The following is a 17,844-nucleotide window of genomic DNA, read 5'->3' as shown; positions in this document are numbered from 1 at the left end:
ATAACGTGACATGAAAGGACAAACAAGATTGTCTGGGAGAAGGAAGAGAAACAGAGGACAAGGAGGGAGGGTGTGTGGTGAGTATGGACAAAGGACATCATATACTTGAAAGAAAAGTAATCTTTTTCCTCTTTCTTCCTTTTTACTTTCTGCTTAGTGTGTGCACATGCAGAGGTCACAGGACAGCTTGTGGGAGTTGACTCTTCTTTTCCATTATGTGTATACACACACACACACACACACACACACACGTGTACACACATGCACACTCCCACACTTGCATGTGCATGCATATGCCTGTGAGCATGCATGTGTGCAGATTTAAAAAAGTGTAAAAAAGGAGAAAGATATTATAAAAATAATCCTGTTTTTAAAGGTTCCAGGCTTGTAGAAATTACAAGTAAGTTCCTCACTGCCTGTCTTATCCAGCCAGCACATGTAATAGGCAAATACCAAGGGATCAGACAATGAGTCTTGGGAACTCTAATTTAGAAGTTCGCCTTTGGTCCTTTGGGCATTACTTGAATTATTAGCAGGTTTACAGATGTCCAGGCAAATTCCAAATATGGAACGCAGAAGCATCTAGAATCAGGATGTTATGCCAGAAAACCTGAGACAATATGGAGACCTAAAGAAAATTAAGGGGTGAGGTGCTTAGCTCTGGAGCACAGATGCTCCCAGGGGGAGCATCCTCTGTGAGAGGGTCTGCAGAGTCCCCACGGCTGGAGAATGCAGGTTTCCTGCTGTCAGTCTTCAGTGTGTCAGCAACTTTTCCCATTGCTTATTCAAATGTAATTTTAAATCTCTTAGAGGAAAAATTCCCTATTTCACCACGCAGTCTTCCTTATTTTCACCTTAACAGTGCTTACATGAACAGACTCAGGTGGTGGTCTTCTTTGTCCTTTGTTTGTTCCTCTTACTACCTGTATTAAATGTGGAGGTCAGAGAACAACCTGACCTGTGGGAATTGGTTCTCTCTCCTGCCAGCATGCGGGTTCTCTGGACCAAATCCAGATAGTTGTGTGCATCAGCTAGGTTGAGTCATCCCACTAAGCCTCTTTGTTTCATTTGAAAATGTGACTGATTTATGCTTTGGTCCACTTGACACCTCTCATTTCTCCCCCTGTGTTTATGGGTTGGCCACTCAGTTTCTATGGACAACTCTGCACATATAGCCTTGTCTTTCCCAGCCTCTGGGTCCCACTAATAACTTTCCACCACTTTATGCCCTGCCCCAACCAGGCATTTGGGACTACAGTCTATGCAACAGAGTCTCTAAATTCATCTGTGTTCCATCAGCTCGTTCATCTACTCTTTCCTTTACCCCACTTCCTGATGCTAAAGAAGAGATTAATCAAATTCCAAACAATCTGATGGAGTTATCTGCCTGGTTATTTCACACCAAGTTCTTTCCTGAGTCCCATCTTATTTGACCCTTAAAACAACAGTAGATTGAACAAAGAGGCCCTGACTTCACGTTGACCTATCTATTGATCTATTTATCTATCTCATGATAAATGTTTTGGTACAAAGAAAAACCTGCTATTTATTTCAGAATGCTTGTATGAGCAAAGAGAAAAGGATAGGAGGAAGAAAACTGGCAGCAGTGTTTGCCTACAGTATGTAGTGGGAACACAGGAGGAGCTAGTGTATAAAATTTCTCATTAAAAAACATGGAAATTTTATGTGGTTGAAAATAAGAATTCTTTCCCCTCCCCATCCCCTCTCCCACAAGGGTGAGAATCAGGCGTGGGGAGAGCAGGGGTGGGAAGTGAGAGAGCTGGGTGAAAGAGAAGGGGGACTCTCTGGGACAAGCTGGAAACCTGTGATGGGGTGGGCTCCTGGGAGGATATGGAGGTGACTCCAGCTGAGACTCCTGCCAGCAGAGAATATGGAGACTGAAGTGGCCACCTCCTAAAGCCAGGCAGGACTTCTAGTGGAGGAAGGGGGACACTAACACGACCACAAACCTTCAACCCCAAAATTACAAGATACACAGGGATAAAAATGGAGCAGAGAATTGGCCAACCAATGACTGGCCCAATTTGAGACCCACCCCATGGGAGAGAGCCAACCCCTGACACTACTAATGATGCTCTGCTATGCTTGCAGACAGAAGCCTAGCACAACTGTCTTCTGAGAGGCTCCACACAGCAGCAGATTGAAACAGATGCTGAGACCCACGACCAAACATTAGGTGGAACAGACAAAAACTTCACAAGAAGACCAACAGAACCAACTAACAATGGAGGCTCACAGAGACTGAAACACCAGCCAAAAATCAAGCATAAACTGGATCTAGGCCCCTACATAGATATATAAAATCATTTATAACGTGACATGAAAGGACAAACAAGATTGTCTGGGAGAAGGAAGAGAAACAGAGGACAAGGAGGGTGGGTGTGTGGAGTATGGACAAAGGGCATCATATACTTGTTCTGAAGAAAGAAGGAAGAACTTAGAGGGAAATAGGCATGAAGGATGCATGAATGGGAAAGAGTGACAGTGAGTGTAAATGAATGGCCATGCCGGGGCGGGTTGTAAGCAGGGACAGTGTGTGGAATGAGACTGTGAGCTAGAGCACAAGTGACAATGACTCTGGAACTGAGGAGTGGAACTGACGCCAGCACATGTGAGTATGGAGGAGGAGAGTGGCTATGTGAGGTGGGTGAATTGAAGGGGCATAGGTGTGGGTGTGGGACTCCAACTATGCTTGTGTGACTGAGTGTGAGACATCCGTATGAGATGGATGCCTGTCAGAATGCATGTGTGTGCACAGGTACAAGACAGAGCGTTTGCCTCCGGTATTATGATGGTTTCCTCAGAGCTCAGGGTGATGGCAGTGGAGTTGGCTGGTCCTGCCAGACGGCAGAGCAGAGAGAGAATTGGGAGAGGCAAGAGAGCCCTGAACATCTTGGAAGGGCAGGGACCCTCTCTTCCACACTGAGCCATGCTGCAGCTCTGCAGCCCATCCTCCTTGCTCCCCTTGCGGTTCATTTTCCCTGGTGCCTTGGCCTGTTTTCCCAATGCTGGGCACCTGATCCACCTCTGTATATTTGGAATGACATAACTGGAGACAGAGGTGATCCTTGGAGCCAACAGTGGGAGCATGCCTCTAACATATTGGTCCAAGGGGATAACAGTAGGACTTGTATTTGTGTCTTCTATCTAAAATACCCTGGTTGGTTTCAAATTCTGGGGTATCAAGTACTTCACGGTAGCTGTTAACTGGGAACAGTGAGGAGAGGAAGGCTCCGCTATGGAAGGCCAAGGATGGAGAAGCTAGGCCTTGAACAATGGGAGGTGCACAGAGTCTCTAGTTCTAGGCTCATGTTTCTTTAGAAACACCAGCAAAAAAAAAAAAAAAAAAAAAAAAAAAAAAAAAAAAAAGTCAACATTATATGTTCATTTTTTAAAAAAATTAATTTAACATAATATATTCAGGTCATATGCCAATTGTCATGCCCTTGCTTGTATCTTCCCATTCCCACCTCCCTCCCTTTTCTGCCCTATTCCCCTCCCCTAGACCTCTGACAGAAGGGGACCTCCTCCCCCACCATATGATCACAGCCTATCAGGTCTCATTCAGATAGCCTGCTTCCTCTTCCTCTGTGTGCCTTCAAGGCCTCTTCATCAAGCAGAAGTGATTAAATCAGGGACACCAGAGTTCATGTCAGAGTCAGTACCCACTCTCCACACAAGTGTGAAGAATGAGCTGTCCATTGAATAGATCTGAGCTTTATGTTCTTAATGATGCCTCCAACGTTAGTGCTGCGTCAACCTTCGTCCTCCAAGTTCTTTGGTCCTCTCTTCACCTCCTTCTCCCCACTTCTCCGTGCTTTATTCTTTATTCTTAATTGTATCCAAGTTTGTAGTGAAATGTAATCATATCAAGTTTCATTTACTTCCTCTAATTCCCTCCATATCCTACGTGGATGTGCAACTTGTCTTCTCCATGTCACGTCTTAGTGCTATCCAAATGCACATGAATGTGGGGCCATGTATGGGAGTATGAGAAACCTACTCCAGCCTCAGAAAGAATTATTTTCCATTATCTGGGGCTATCAGTCATCAATAGTGCCTCACCTCAGTAAGGGATGTAACTTGGAGAGCACCTCTCTCGTAGCTGATGGAGTTTTAAATGGCTTGATGGTGTGCCGTTCCTGTCAGGTAATCACAACTGCTGTGAGTTCACCAGTGGGAAAGCCCGTGCCATACCCAGAAAGCAGCATTTCACACCTACCCCACCCTCCCAGCTTTTAGAATTTTTTTTCTTAGCTTCTCTTCTGAGATGCTTTCTGAGCCTTCTGCTGAGGGAGTTAATCTCCTCTTCCATTCTCTCAGCTGCCAGGGGTCACCTGTCACCTGTCTTCCTGGCCTGAAGGTGGGAGGAGCCTGAGCAGAAACTCCTCAGGAGACAGGTATTCAGTGCTTTTCTGAAAGCCACACATCAAACTCGAGAGCCTCAAAAGTGCGCCCCCCTTTCCCTTGTTCACTTTTTTTGTTTAATTGGTCTTCATACATTTTGATGGCACATATATTTCTATAAGGACTCTATAAAAAATCAATGACTCTGTTACCTAGAAAAAGATTTAAGATTTAAATTTAGTAGCCTGGAATGCTTATAACACACTCCCTGTGTCTGGATGTCTGTGCCTGGAAAGCACAGTGGAGGGAGAAGGAAGAGGCTTACTGTCCTCATGAACAGCAGTTGTAAAGATGAAACCTGTGGGTGGAGAGGCTGTGGATTTGCAAAGAATGTAAACAGAAGGGAAGGGTGCTCTTGTGGGCACCGTGTGACTCTGATCTCAGAAATCATGCCCTTGGCTTTGGGCAATCAGCTCTATTCCTGCTCACAGCAGATAAATTTATACTGTGTAGAATTATTAAAGGAACCAGAGTGATTGGATGTGAAACTTATTTTTAAGTCTCAATAATTAAAACAGTGTGGTATCTCCGCTTGAATAGACTCAAGGATATATGGTGTGGAATGAAGATGGAAAGTGTAATCGGAAGAGGCAAAATAAAACCTTGCAAACTGTATTGCAGCGGCAGTCAGCCTTCTAGGAAACAAACAGGTAAGTATGACACCTCTCTTGGTACAGTAGGATAAACTGCAAATGAATGGAAGATTTGCATTTAGGCCAACTGTGCTAGAATGGGCATGTAACCACAACACTCAGGATCTGAGACAAGTGCATCAAAAGTTTTAGACCAACCTGGAATATATAGTAGAACCCTGTCTCAAGACAAGTAAAAGTTAAATTAAATAAAAGCCTTCAAATTTTAGAAGACAATTCAGAAGCCATGTAAAACTGATAAACACTACAATCAAGAGTCCTCCTACCCAACAAAAACAAGATAAAGAGGGGGAGATATCCGATAGGTAAAAAGTCAAAAGGTCATTAATGAAAACAGTGAGAAGTATGTGTTATTTATATCATAGAAAGCTATCTACTTAATACAAATAACTATGAGAAGAAACTACCATAGTAAAAAAATAAAGAAGGAATATGAACGGAATAGAAAGAAAATACAAATTCCATTCAAATTATGTATATGATATATTATACATACCATATAATATATATGATATATTGTATATACCATATACCATATGACATATTGTATATCATATAATATGTATATATCATATAATCAAATATATCATATAATATGTATATGTATGTGTATATATCAGTCATAATTAGAAAACAGCAAAATAAAATCTTATTGAGACTTTTTGGCCTATGAGCTTATCAAAACCACGATATTGGGAGGCTATGTTCATCAGAGAAGTAGGCATTCCTAGGCATTATTGTCAATGGTGGACACTATAGCATCACCCCACCCCCACCCCACCCTACCCTCCGCCCCATCTCATTATCCCAATTACAAAATTTTCAGCTTATACAAAATTTCCACTTTGGAAAACTTATCTTGCAGATAGAATTATCCTGAAGGAAAAAAAAAAATAAAGAATGCTATGCATAACCTTGCTCACAACTGCACTGTTTATATACCAAGGTCTTAGAATTGGAACAGAGTATGTGCAACAGGCAATGGTATGTCCACATAGTGGGTACTGTGCATGTGTGAAAGAATATGATGACTTTCTATGCTCTGATAGCTGAAAAGATGGGCTACAATTTTCAGTGGTACAATCACATAGATAGCACTATGCCTTCTTTCAAACACGACATGTGAAATATTCACCACACAACAGATATGATATAGCGAAGTATATTATATGAGCACAGGGGAGAAGGAGGGGGTACCCCTGAGGCCCAGAGAGAGAGGGAGAGAGCGAAAGAGGGAGAAAGGGAGGGAGGGAGAGAGGGAGGGAGGGAGAGAGAGAGGGGTGGGTTTTGTCCTTTTATATACTGGGTCTCTGACCTATCTAGTGGAAGGCAGATAATGATGTCATAGGTTGCTAGGCAGACTGGGGGCAATATGCTAATATCTTCAATATATAAGAACATATACTTGTATAAGAATATGCTTGTGAAACTGAAGCAAGGGCTCAGTGGTTAAGAGCACCTTCTGCTCTTGCAGTGGACCTAGGTTTGATATCTAAATGCAGGATTGCAGTCATGTGACTCCAGCCCCACTTCAGGGCATCTGATGTTCCCTGCTGACCTCCATGGGCACGAGGCACACAAATGGCGCACCAACATACATGCAGACAAAACACTTAAATATGTAGAATAAATAAATATGTTCTCCTGTTGTATAACATAGTAAAAGAAAAAAAAAAAAAAAAAAAAGATACCTGTCCAGAATCTAAAGCTAACAGCAATCTATTCTAGAGAGAATGAGGCACAGAACAGAGTAGAAATGCTTTACTGAACATGTTCATATTGTTTTCATTTACGTTCAGTGTGTGTGGATCATCTGTTTAAACTCTCTCATGTATCACATATGTCAGTCTCATTGAAGTATGTCCAATTTTAATCATTTACTGGCTAGCCCTCCTTAAGGATTGTCAAAAATCAAAACAACACTCAAAACTGTTCTGTACAAGTTACACTGTCTTTCCATTTTGATCCTGTTCCCACTAGGTCTTTCATACCTGATATATTTCCTCCTTTGACTTGAGGCACAAAATACATGCCCATGATGAGAAGTAGCCTGAGGGTTTGGAGTGTCACAACAATATGGAGCCTGTCTCTTTTCCTATTAATGCTGGCCGCCCGTCTCCAAGACACCAGCTTTTCTTAATGTTCCCAGTGTTTTTCTTTGTATCTGTTGGTCACCGTCATCAGCCACCTAGTCATGCTTACATACAGCAGCAGCCACCAGCATCAACCAAGAGTGACTGAAGGGTAGTGTCACTCTGTGGTGAGTGATGACGTCAGAGTTCCTTTGGCCTTGTCTGTCTCTGCTTTTACAAGCTTCCTTAATGAAAAACAAGGCTTGTTAGCTTGTCAATGCCCTCAGAAGGTGTAAACACTTTGAAATGCAATATAGACAAAATATTATTCAGTCTCTAAATGTGTTGCTAGGTTGAGAGAAAGTAAGGCAGGTTCTAACACCAGGTGAAGTTAACTTAAAACAGGTGAGAAAGGAAACTTTTTTTAAAAAAAAAAGACAGGGTTTCTCTGTGTAGCCCTGGCTGCTCTCTCTCTCTGTATCTCTGTAGCCTAGGCTAGACTCAAACTCAAGAGATTTGCCTGCCTCTACCTCCCAGTGCTGGTATTAAAGGTGAGCAATACCACTGCTGGATTGCCTTTTTTTGTTTGTTTGTTTTGTTTTATGTGTAGGGTGTTTTGTGTACATGTATGGCTGTGTGCCATGTATGTGAAGTGCCCTCAAAGGCCAGGAAATGGCATCAGATACCCTGGAACAGGGTTTACAAATGGCCAGTCGCCACAATATGGATGGTGGGAATAGAACCAGTGTCCTCTGAAAGAGTAGTCAGTGCTCTTATCTGGTGAGCCATCTCTCTTGCCTACCGTTTGCCGTGGAAGTTGAATCTTCTTCAGCACCCGTACCTGCCTTTGTGAGGAAATTTCTGCCCAGGTTCTTTGAAAGTCATCTTTCACCTTGTCCCTCAGGTCTGAGCTCACATTTTACTCTTGAGATATATTTCTATGGCCTCCTCCCATCCTCTTAACTTCTTTTCTCAGCAGAGCCAAGCCACCGTCTCAGTGATCTTCTTCATTGACTAGTTTTTTTTCACCAAGTGTTGTCCCTCTTCTCCTCACCAGTGTGGACACCAGGAGAGTAGCAGCCTTGCCTCCATTGCTCTTCTGAATGCTCTTGTGCCTGAAGTAGTGTCTGATTCACAGCAATACTTCAGACCTCACTAATGAAATCAGCCCAAGTCAAACGCTGTGGTTTTAATTTAAACACAAAGTCTAGCAAATGAAAAAAAAAATGGTAACACATGTATATTCTAGGAATAAATCCATGTAAGTAATACTTACATTAGACATATCTGTTGTCTTTTGGCACTCTGAAACTGACAAGGAAAAGGCAACCTCACCCTTCCATGTGTGATGGTCACTCTTTTCTACCATACAGAGATTTAAAAATAATCTTCAGATTTATTTATATCATTTTATGTAGGTCAGTGGTTTTTGACTGCATGCATGCATGTGTACCACTATTGAGGCCTACTTAAACTTTTTTCATAACTATAGCATCTCTGTTGGGACTTACTTTAGTTTTTAGTATAACTGTAGCTCCTCTGCTCATACCTGTTTTCATCTTTAGTATAACTGAAGCCATTTTGTCTTTCATCTCATTTTATTCATAAGGTGAGATTGAGTTCAATCTCTTTTATGCCTGTCTTACATGAGAATAGTCCACTAGTAAGGGGAGCGGGGGCTGTCTCTTACATGGACTCTGTTGCCTGCTTTTCAATCACTTCCCCTGGTGGAACTGCCTTGCCAGGCCACAGGGAGGAGGATGAACTCAATTCTGATTCAACTTGATGATCTTGGGTGCGTGTGTGGGTAGGGGGTTCCGAGGAGTAGGGGAGCGAGGATAAGATAAAGAGAGAGGGACTGAAAAGAGAGGAGGGCTCAGAGGGCTATGCCCAGGATATAAAGTGAGTAAATAAATTAATTTTTAAAAAGAATAGGTTTCTACTTACAATTCAATACTTTTTGGAAATGTTCTTCTTGAATTGATAATAAATGTATGTTCTACTTAAGCTAAACCACAATACTGTGCTGTTCCTTTCTCCCAAAATAGTGGGAAACTGGAAAGTTCCCCAAAGTTCTCTTAACCTATATCCCAGCCAATCAGTTTAAAATGCTTTGTCTAGCAACTAGGTACCATGTACCTGGTTATAGAATTGATTCTTTCTGCTTGGATATGGTCTTTTTCCTTTAAAAACTTACTCTGAAAGTAGCTTGGTGTCAGTTTGGCTCTCCAGTCCACTGTGTCCTTGGGTATGACCAGTCTTGGTGTGTGCGGTCAATAAACCATCACTATCTGACTGAGATCAGTGTCTGGGTGCTTTGTGAGACGATTCTTAGACTATAACACCACATGTCTAATACACAGAGATTAGGAGAGGATGCCAATTTCCCTGCAGCTGGAGTTAAGGATGGCTGTAAGACACCATGTGGGTGGTGGAAACTGAACTGGGGTCCTCTGCAAGAACAAGTGCTCTTCACCACAAACTCCTCTTTTTAAACCCCCCTTTACAGAAATTTTAAGCTCTTCAAAAATATGAATAAAAATATAGTTGTCTCATGTGATTTGTTTATAACTTTAATGTATATTGAAAGATAGGTGTTTGTTTGTTTGTTTGTTTTGAGACATCGTTTATCTACGTAGCCTTGGCTGATCTGAACTTGCTTTGTAGACCAGACTGGTCCCAAACTCCCAGCAATCTGCCTGCTTCTGTCTCCCAGAGTGCTGGGATTACAGGCAACCATGTCCCCCTGAAAGACTCATTTTTAAATTAAAAGGGTCTCATTTGAAATTAGGATGATAAGACTTACTTATTTAACATGCAGTTTCTTTTGTGAGGATCTGTAGAAATTGCACCAACTGAATGTATTTTTCTTCAATCACTGATTTAAAATTGTTATGGTGATTTGAGTAGGAATGCTCCCTCAAGCCCATAGATTTGAGGGCTTGGTCACTTGCGAGTGGCACTATTAGGAGTGTGGCCTTGTTGCAGTAGGTGTGACTTCGTTGAAGGAAATGTGTCACTGTGGGTGGGCCTTTAGGCTTAAAATGCTCAAGCCAGGCCCAGTGTCACTGTCTTCCTGCTCCCTGCTGTTCCAGATGTAGAACTCTCAGCACCTTCTCCCGCACCATGTCTGCCTGTGTGACACCATGCTTCCCACAATGATAATAATGAACAAAACTTCTGAAATTGTAATCCTGCACCAATTAGATATTTTATATAAGTTTATAAAAGCTGTTGTCATCATGGTATCTCTTAATAGCACTAAAGCCCTAAGACAATTGTACAAGACTCTTTGTCATTGGTAATGAAATTTTTCTGTAGGTACTTAATTACAATTTATTTTCTTCTTCTTTCCTTTATTTTTATTACATTTTCCTTTTTTATTTCTTTTGTTTCTGAGATTGTAATATAGCTTAACCATTTTTCCCTTTTACTTTCCTCCTTCTACACCCTGATATGCCCTTCTTTGCTCTTGGTCAAATTTATGGCATCTTATTTTATTAATTATTGCTACACACACACACACACACACACACACACACACACACACACACACACACACACACACACACACACCACATTAAAAGTATGTGTGTTCTCAGGGCTGATCATTTGGTAATGAATATCCAATTGGTTTGCTCTTCCAAGGGCAAGACTATTTCTCCCAAGGGTGTAATTTCCTCCCTTTTATTAAACATAGATTTTGCTCTCGTACAATACAATCTGAATATAGTTTCTCTTCCCTCTGCTCCTCCCATTTCCTCTCCTCCCCTCACATCCAGATCCACTCCATTTCTGTCTTTCATTAGAAAAGAACAGACTTCTAAGAGATAAGATATAACACAATGAAATATCACAAGATAAAACAAAACCATCATATTAAAGTTGGACAAGCCAAGCCAACAGAAGAAAAAGAGCCCTAAGGGATATTATTTTAATTTTAAATGTCATTTTTATAAGTATGAAAATAGATGTTTTGATTTTTACAATCATCTAGGTTTGTATTGGCTTAGTAAGCATTAGCTATAACACAACACATTTAAAACACAAGTCCTAAATTTTAAGCATGATTAATTACAGTTAACGTACTGGCATATGGGTTTTCAGGAGACTGACAGTTCTCTTTAGAAGAGTGATTTGCTATTTGAAGACATTTTTTTTTCTGAAGAGGGGAAATTACAGGTCATCCATCACCAAGCTTTGGAGGGAAATGTATAGGCATCTTGGATGTTGAGACATGTTCTAGATAGGATGGTAGCTTTGGGGAACTTCTGACATGTGACTATTCTGTCATGTGATTGTTCTGCTGTATGCTGTCTGCATCCTGAAGCCATCCCTTGGTGACTAGGCACCTTTGATTTGGGATCAATGTAAATCTTATTTTTATTAAATTTACCAGTAATCATAATGGCACACACTACACTATGAAGTCCCTAAGACTACAGACTCTTATCTTTATGCGAGTGTTTCGTTATAACTTTGGGTTGAAGGATTTTTATGTCAATCTTCCAGCACTCATGTGAATTAACCCAACACTATCTCCTGTTTCCTTCAATTCCTATGATTACACACTAAGTATACTTGTGGTATAATTTTATCACAGTGAAAGCACTGATAAACTCACATTTTAAATAAACGGAGTTGCTGAATGCTGGTGTCTGTGTACTAAGTCAGTGGAAGAGAAATATTTTCTTAGAGCACATATTCTTGTCTCTATCTCTCTTTTATAAATTCTTAAATCTGTGGGGAGAGGTATTAGGAGTTGGTTTGGTGTTTACATCAACAGTCAATCAAATAGTACAGACATATGAGATGGAAGAAGCAAAGAAAATTGAAAAGAAATGACTACCTCTCTCTCCAGCAGGACAGAGCTGTGAATGAGTTCTAGCCTGGGTTCTTTCTCTTCCCTCAAACAGGCCAGTCAGGAAACCACGCTCTATAGATCTTAGTGTACCATGTCTTCTTGGAAATTGTTAATATTCTCAGGCACTTAAACATTTTTTTTAGATTTGATCCAAGAATTTCAAGGCTCGTTAGAGCAGCAGATGTTCAATTGTAACCCAGCATCTCTTGGAAGTCCTTGAGATGTTTTCACAGAAACAAAATGGTCAAAATTATTTTAGTATCTTTTGACTTAAAAAAAAAAAGGCATTGCCATTTGCATCATGACCTAACAAATTTAGAGAGTAACAAAAAGCACACTAGAAATTATTTCCCCCACTTCCATAGTCCAGGCGTTGAATCAGTCAGTTTCACCAAAAGGAATCCTTGATGAGACAGAAAAAGGTGGTGAAGTTATTTAATCCTCACTCTCAAATACCAACCATTAGTATTCTGCGTGAGGGTGTAGCGGTCCTCTAGCAGACTAGAATATGCCGCCAGGACATTACTCTCTGAGCGTGGGCTGCATGGATCAGCTACTCTTGACAAGGAGTGACCTTTATATAAAAGAATCACAGAAAGCCAGACTATGAATATTCAGACTATTTTTTTTTTTTGAAATGAAGGAATTAACCCTGTCTTTTTGAGGAAAACAAGTAATAGTGTTTGTAAATCAGCTAACATATACATGAGTCAGAGAAGCCACAGTAAAAGCAGAGCGAGCTACAATGACTAACAGGGTGCTATTTTAGGATAAATGAGTACCTACCCACAGAGAGCTCTTTTTAGACACACCCAGGAGTGTGGTACCCAAGACTCAACCATCTGCCCCTCTCCCTTTGCCTGTCTTCAGCAAAGCCCTTGATTCATTTCTTGTGGCTAACCCTCAGGTGGTAGAAGCTTAAGGCTCTTTAGCCATGGCAAGTCTCTCTCTCTCTCTCTCTCTCTCTCTCCCCCCCCCCCCCCCCGCCAGGGCTGCTGGATGCTGACACTGATACTGACTTCTCTGTTCTATCAGCATGGAGGTTATTAGACAGGCTCTTGGGGGATGCTGAGCTGAGCACTCTGTTCTAGGTCTCTGACGTGAGGAGTATTAACTGTCACAGCCCATGTCACCAACCCATGTAAGTGCTTCAACATTTTCATCCTTATAAATGTACAACTCCCCAAGCTCTGCCTGAGTCCTGTGGAAGAGTGATGGGGAAGGATAGAAGGAAAGGGAGGGGACGAGAACACTGTAAGAAGACCAACATGGTCAACTAACCTAGACCCATAGGGGTTTACAGAGACAGGAGCACCAACCAAAAAGCATGCATGGACCTAGGTCCCCTACACACTAGTAACTAATGGGCAGTTTGGTCTTCATGTGGGTCCCCTAGTAAGTTGAGCAGGGGCTGTCTATGACATGGACTCTGTTGCCTGCTTTCGATCACTTCGTGCTAACAGGGCTGCCTTGCCTGGCCTTAGTGGATGAGGATGAGCTCAGTTCTGATGTGACTTGGTGTGCTGGGGTGGGTAGAGGGGGGTGGTCTCTCTCTTTTCTGAGGATGAGGGGAAGAGAGTGAGGGTGGAGAGGCCAAAAGGAAAGGAGGGAGGGCCTGTGGTAGAAAGGTAAAGTGAAAATATAATTTAAAAATATTCAAAATAAATAAATAGGTACAACTAATGCAAGAGCAATCTTCAGGGGTCCATGTGCTGAAGGCTTGGTCCCCATTGTGTTGCAATACTGGGAGGTGGCAGACCCTCTAGTAGGTAGGACCTGATGGAAAGAATTCAGATTACTAGGGTATGCCCTTGGATGACCTGTTGCCTCTTCCTGAATTTTCATTTGTTTCCCATCCCTGGTGAGGTGTGAAATTTCTTTTGTGTGGTGCACTAAGCTGCCACTTGGCCCAAACATGAGATACAATGGCCCCTGAAGCCACAAGCCAAAACAAATCTTTCTTCCTTTGAACCTGGTTGTCTGTAGTATGTCATCTCAGCGATGGTGCCCTACCATAACTCATCTACAAACCCCTCAGCAGCCACTTACCTTCCTTTTATGAATTTGTGACAATCTACTTTTTGGTCCACTGTCAAGTTTCCAAATTTTCTATCTTGTCACATCCCTGAGGAATGTGGTGTTCTCTGTCATTGGCAATTAATATGAGAAAAACTGCTTTTTGCAACTTTTCTATCATGTTAACTTTTTTTTTTGCGGTGGGATCTTGTTAAGGGCCTATTACTATTCGATAAGGACAGATTTTTATTTTTAACTGAAAATGTTCGTGCAGACATTGAAGTAAGATAGAATCAGGAACATGGTAAAAAATAAGTTACTGTTTGAACAAGCAAATTTTCGGCTTTCTTGGGTAAATCATTGTGGCTAAAAAGAAGAAGAAAAATATGAATCCTTTGTTCTTAAATAACTTTGAATCTTGCAGACTGAGAGAAAAATAAATAGATTCTTAGAATACTCTGGAAGAGTTCCAAGATAAAAAAAAAATGTAGACAGTAGCTGTAGGGGGCTTAGAGCCATCTCTTGGCAATGGGCCTAGCATGTGATCTTGAGGGAGCTTCACCTTTAAAGACCCCTAAGTGACATTTGTCCCTTGGTTACCTGCCCATATGTCCTCAGCATTCCCATAAGTACCCCTCTTCCAGCTGGCTCTCTGCTGACTATCACAAACTCCATGCTTGCTCCTGTCGAAGTGTCTGGACCGCTCTTACCATGAGCTCTTCATTGTCCAGTGGCCAGTTCAGTACTCCAGCCTTTCCTGACTGCACTAGCAGCCTGTTCCTTTGCAAGGGCAGCACTTCTCATTTCCCCAGGAAGCCCGCATGGGTATATAGTGTCCTTTCTTACAGCCATCTTCTTCTGCCATAGCACTTCCGGACCCAATTGCTTCAGTGATGGCTTTTCTGGGGTGAATTCTCTGCCCCTAGCTCAGGTGCTGTCACCTGAATTCTTCCCCATTCTTCCCCGTGTTCTTAAGGAAAGGGCCTGTCCAAAACACTGAAGGCAACTTTAACCCCCTTCTTTGTCTCATATGACTCACCCAATTCTTCTAACTTAAATTTAAGTCTATCTGTTACCTCAAATTTAAACAATTTAAATATATTAATAGGATCTGAGATCTCCTAGCATTGCCATTGTTTACATCCTAATTTCAGGCACTAAAAAAAAAAAAAAAAAAAAAAAAAAAAAAAAAATCTCAAACTTAAATTATACTAATAGTTTCTTGGCTGGTTTCTTTACACCTGCCTTTGAACTTTAAGTTTACTTTTCAGAATAAAGAAGAAAGTGAAGACACTCCCAAGATTCTGATGGGCTATATCTCGAAAAGTTGCTCAGGGGATGAAGGTATCCTATGTCCAAAACTCATTTTGCATACCTAATATATGGGACACCATAGCTCCACACACAGCCTGCTGTGGAGTCTCTGTGTCTCCTAATCTTGTGGGTGCCCTGTGCTGGGGCTGGGGCTCACTCTGCTGGCTAGCACTAAAAGAGAAACCTGGGGCCTGAGCAAACAGCACAGCTCATTTTTTTCCTTTTTTTATTATTAATTTATTCAAATTACATCTCAGTTGTTAGCCCATCCCTTGTAGTCTCCCATTCCTCCCTCCCTCCCGCTTTCCCCCCATTCCCCTCCCCTATGTCTGTGACTGAGGGAGACCTCCTCCCCCTGTATATGCTCATAGGGTATCGAGTCTCTTCTTGAGTGCCACCAGGCGTCTCCATCCAAGGAACATGGTCAAATATGGGGTATCAGAGTTTGTGTGAAAGTCAGATCTTCTTCTCCACTTAACGGTGGAGAATGTCCTGTCCATCGGCTAGTCTGGGTAGGGGTTCAAAGTTTACTGCGTATATTTTCCTTGACTGGTGTCATAGTTTGAGGAGGACCCCAGGGCCCAGACCCACGTGTAGTTTTCCAGGACCCTCTGGATCCTTCTATTTCTTCATTCTCCCAGGTTTCTCACACCTAAAGTCTCAATAGGATGTCTTCCCCTCTGACCCACTTTCCTGGTAGGTAAAGTTTTCCATGGGGACGTACCCCTTGGTATGTATATAAGTGAGTATATACCATTTAGCTCTTTTTGCTTCTGGGTGAACTCACTCATTATGATAATTTCTAGTTCAATCCATTTGTCCACAAATTTCGGAAATTCCTTGTTTTTAATAGCTGAGTAGTATTCCATAATGTAAATATACCACAGTTTCTTTATCCATTCTTCTACTGAGGGACACTTAGGCTGTTTCCATGTTCTGGCTATTATGAATAAGGCAGCTATGAACATGGTTGAGCATATGTCCCTGTTGTGTGGTAGTGCATCTTCTGGGTATATTCCAAGGAGTGGAATAGCTGGGTCTTGAGGAAGCCCTATTCCCATTTTTCTGAGAAAATGCCAGATAGATTTCCAAAGTGGTTGTACTAGTTTGCATTCCCACCAGCAATTAGACCCCTATTTGTCACCATGCACAAAACTCAAGTCCAAGTGGATTAAAGACCTCAACCTAAAAACAGAGACATTAATCCAGTTAGAGGAAAAAGTGGGGAAGACTCTGGAACACATAGGCACAGGAGACAACTTCCTGAACAGAACACCAACAGCCCAGGCCTTAACGTCAACAATTAATAAATGGGACCTCATGAGGCTGAGAAGCTTCTGTAAGGCAGGTGACACTGTCAAGAGAACAGAGCGACAGCCTACAGACTGGGAAAAGATCTTCACCAACCCTTCATCTGACAAAGGTCTAATATCCAAAATATATAAAGAACTCAAGAAATTAAGCACCACCAAACCAAATAACCCAATAGAGAAATGGGGCTCAGAACTAAACGGAGAATTCTCAACAGAGGAATATCAAATGGCTGAGAAACACTTAAAGAAATGCTCGACCTCATTAGTCATCAGAGAAATGCAAATCAAAACGACACTGAGATTCCATCTTACACCCATCAGAATGGCTAAGATCAATAACTGAACTGACACCACATGCTGGCAAGGATGTGGAGAAAGAGGAACACTCCCTCATTGCACAGCTTATTTTCAAATACAGTTTCTATTGAGTTGTACTATAAATTATATTGATAAATTGTCCGGTGCTCTGTGTGCCTCCTGAGAGCTGACTGAGAACAAGAGACTGGTTTGTTGCATCAGCTTCAATAATGTTTATTTCAAATACTCTCCAAGACTCCCTGTTCTGGGTCAGGCTGGCCCCTGGCTCTGTAACAAGGAGGAAGAAGAGAGCAGCACGGCACTGTACCCTAGAAAACAACTAACAGGCAAACCATCTCGGAAATGGGATTATTGTTTGCCCCGTGGTATAAAAATGCTTATAGTGGGAACAAAAAGCTGAAAACCCACTCAGGGTGAGATGGCGCTGCTTTACTGGGAAATCTCAACTAGGGATTCCAGCATGACCGAGCAGGGATTTCCCACTTGTTTCTGCTGATTTAGCTAAGCCCCATATTAGATTATGTTATCTACCTGCCACTTGCTGTTTATTCTTCTGTTTTTGCTTATCGTGTGCTTAACAGGCTCACTCATTTAAAACCAGAAGTATGACTATTTTAGATCATTCTATGGGCAGAACATGGTGCATTTTACTTTTGTGCCATTATAAAGTGAAAAAAAAAGTCACACACTGGAAATCAGGAATTGTCTGTAACATAAATTAGGTTGCATCACTCTTTTGCTCAAAAATCTTAGTTATTCCCTGTTTTATTAAGTCTAAAATTTCCAAGTTGACAGTGCATAAAAATAAACATTATATGCATTAATCGGATTCTGCATGATTTTAAGTAGATATATAGATTGTATAA

General features: G+C 41.6%; 1 protein-coding gene across 2 annotated transcripts in view; it reads right to left on the bottom strand.

The window, feature by feature from the left end:
• The window catches only part of Clvs1 (clavesin 1), a 184,335-nt gene that overhangs the window by 65,857 nt on the left and 100,634 nt on the right, over nucleotides 1–17,844 (bottom strand). The window lies entirely within an intron of this gene.

Source organism: Acomys russatus, chromosome 2 (genome assembly GCF_903995435.1).
Source record: "Acomys russatus chromosome 2, mAcoRus1.1, whole genome shotgun sequence".
In the NCBI taxonomy this organism is placed as follows: Eukaryota; Metazoa; Chordata; class Mammalia; order Rodentia; family Muridae; genus Acomys; species Acomys russatus.
Note: the sequence above shows the minus strand (reverse complement) of the source record. Positions and strands in the feature narration are given on the sequence as shown.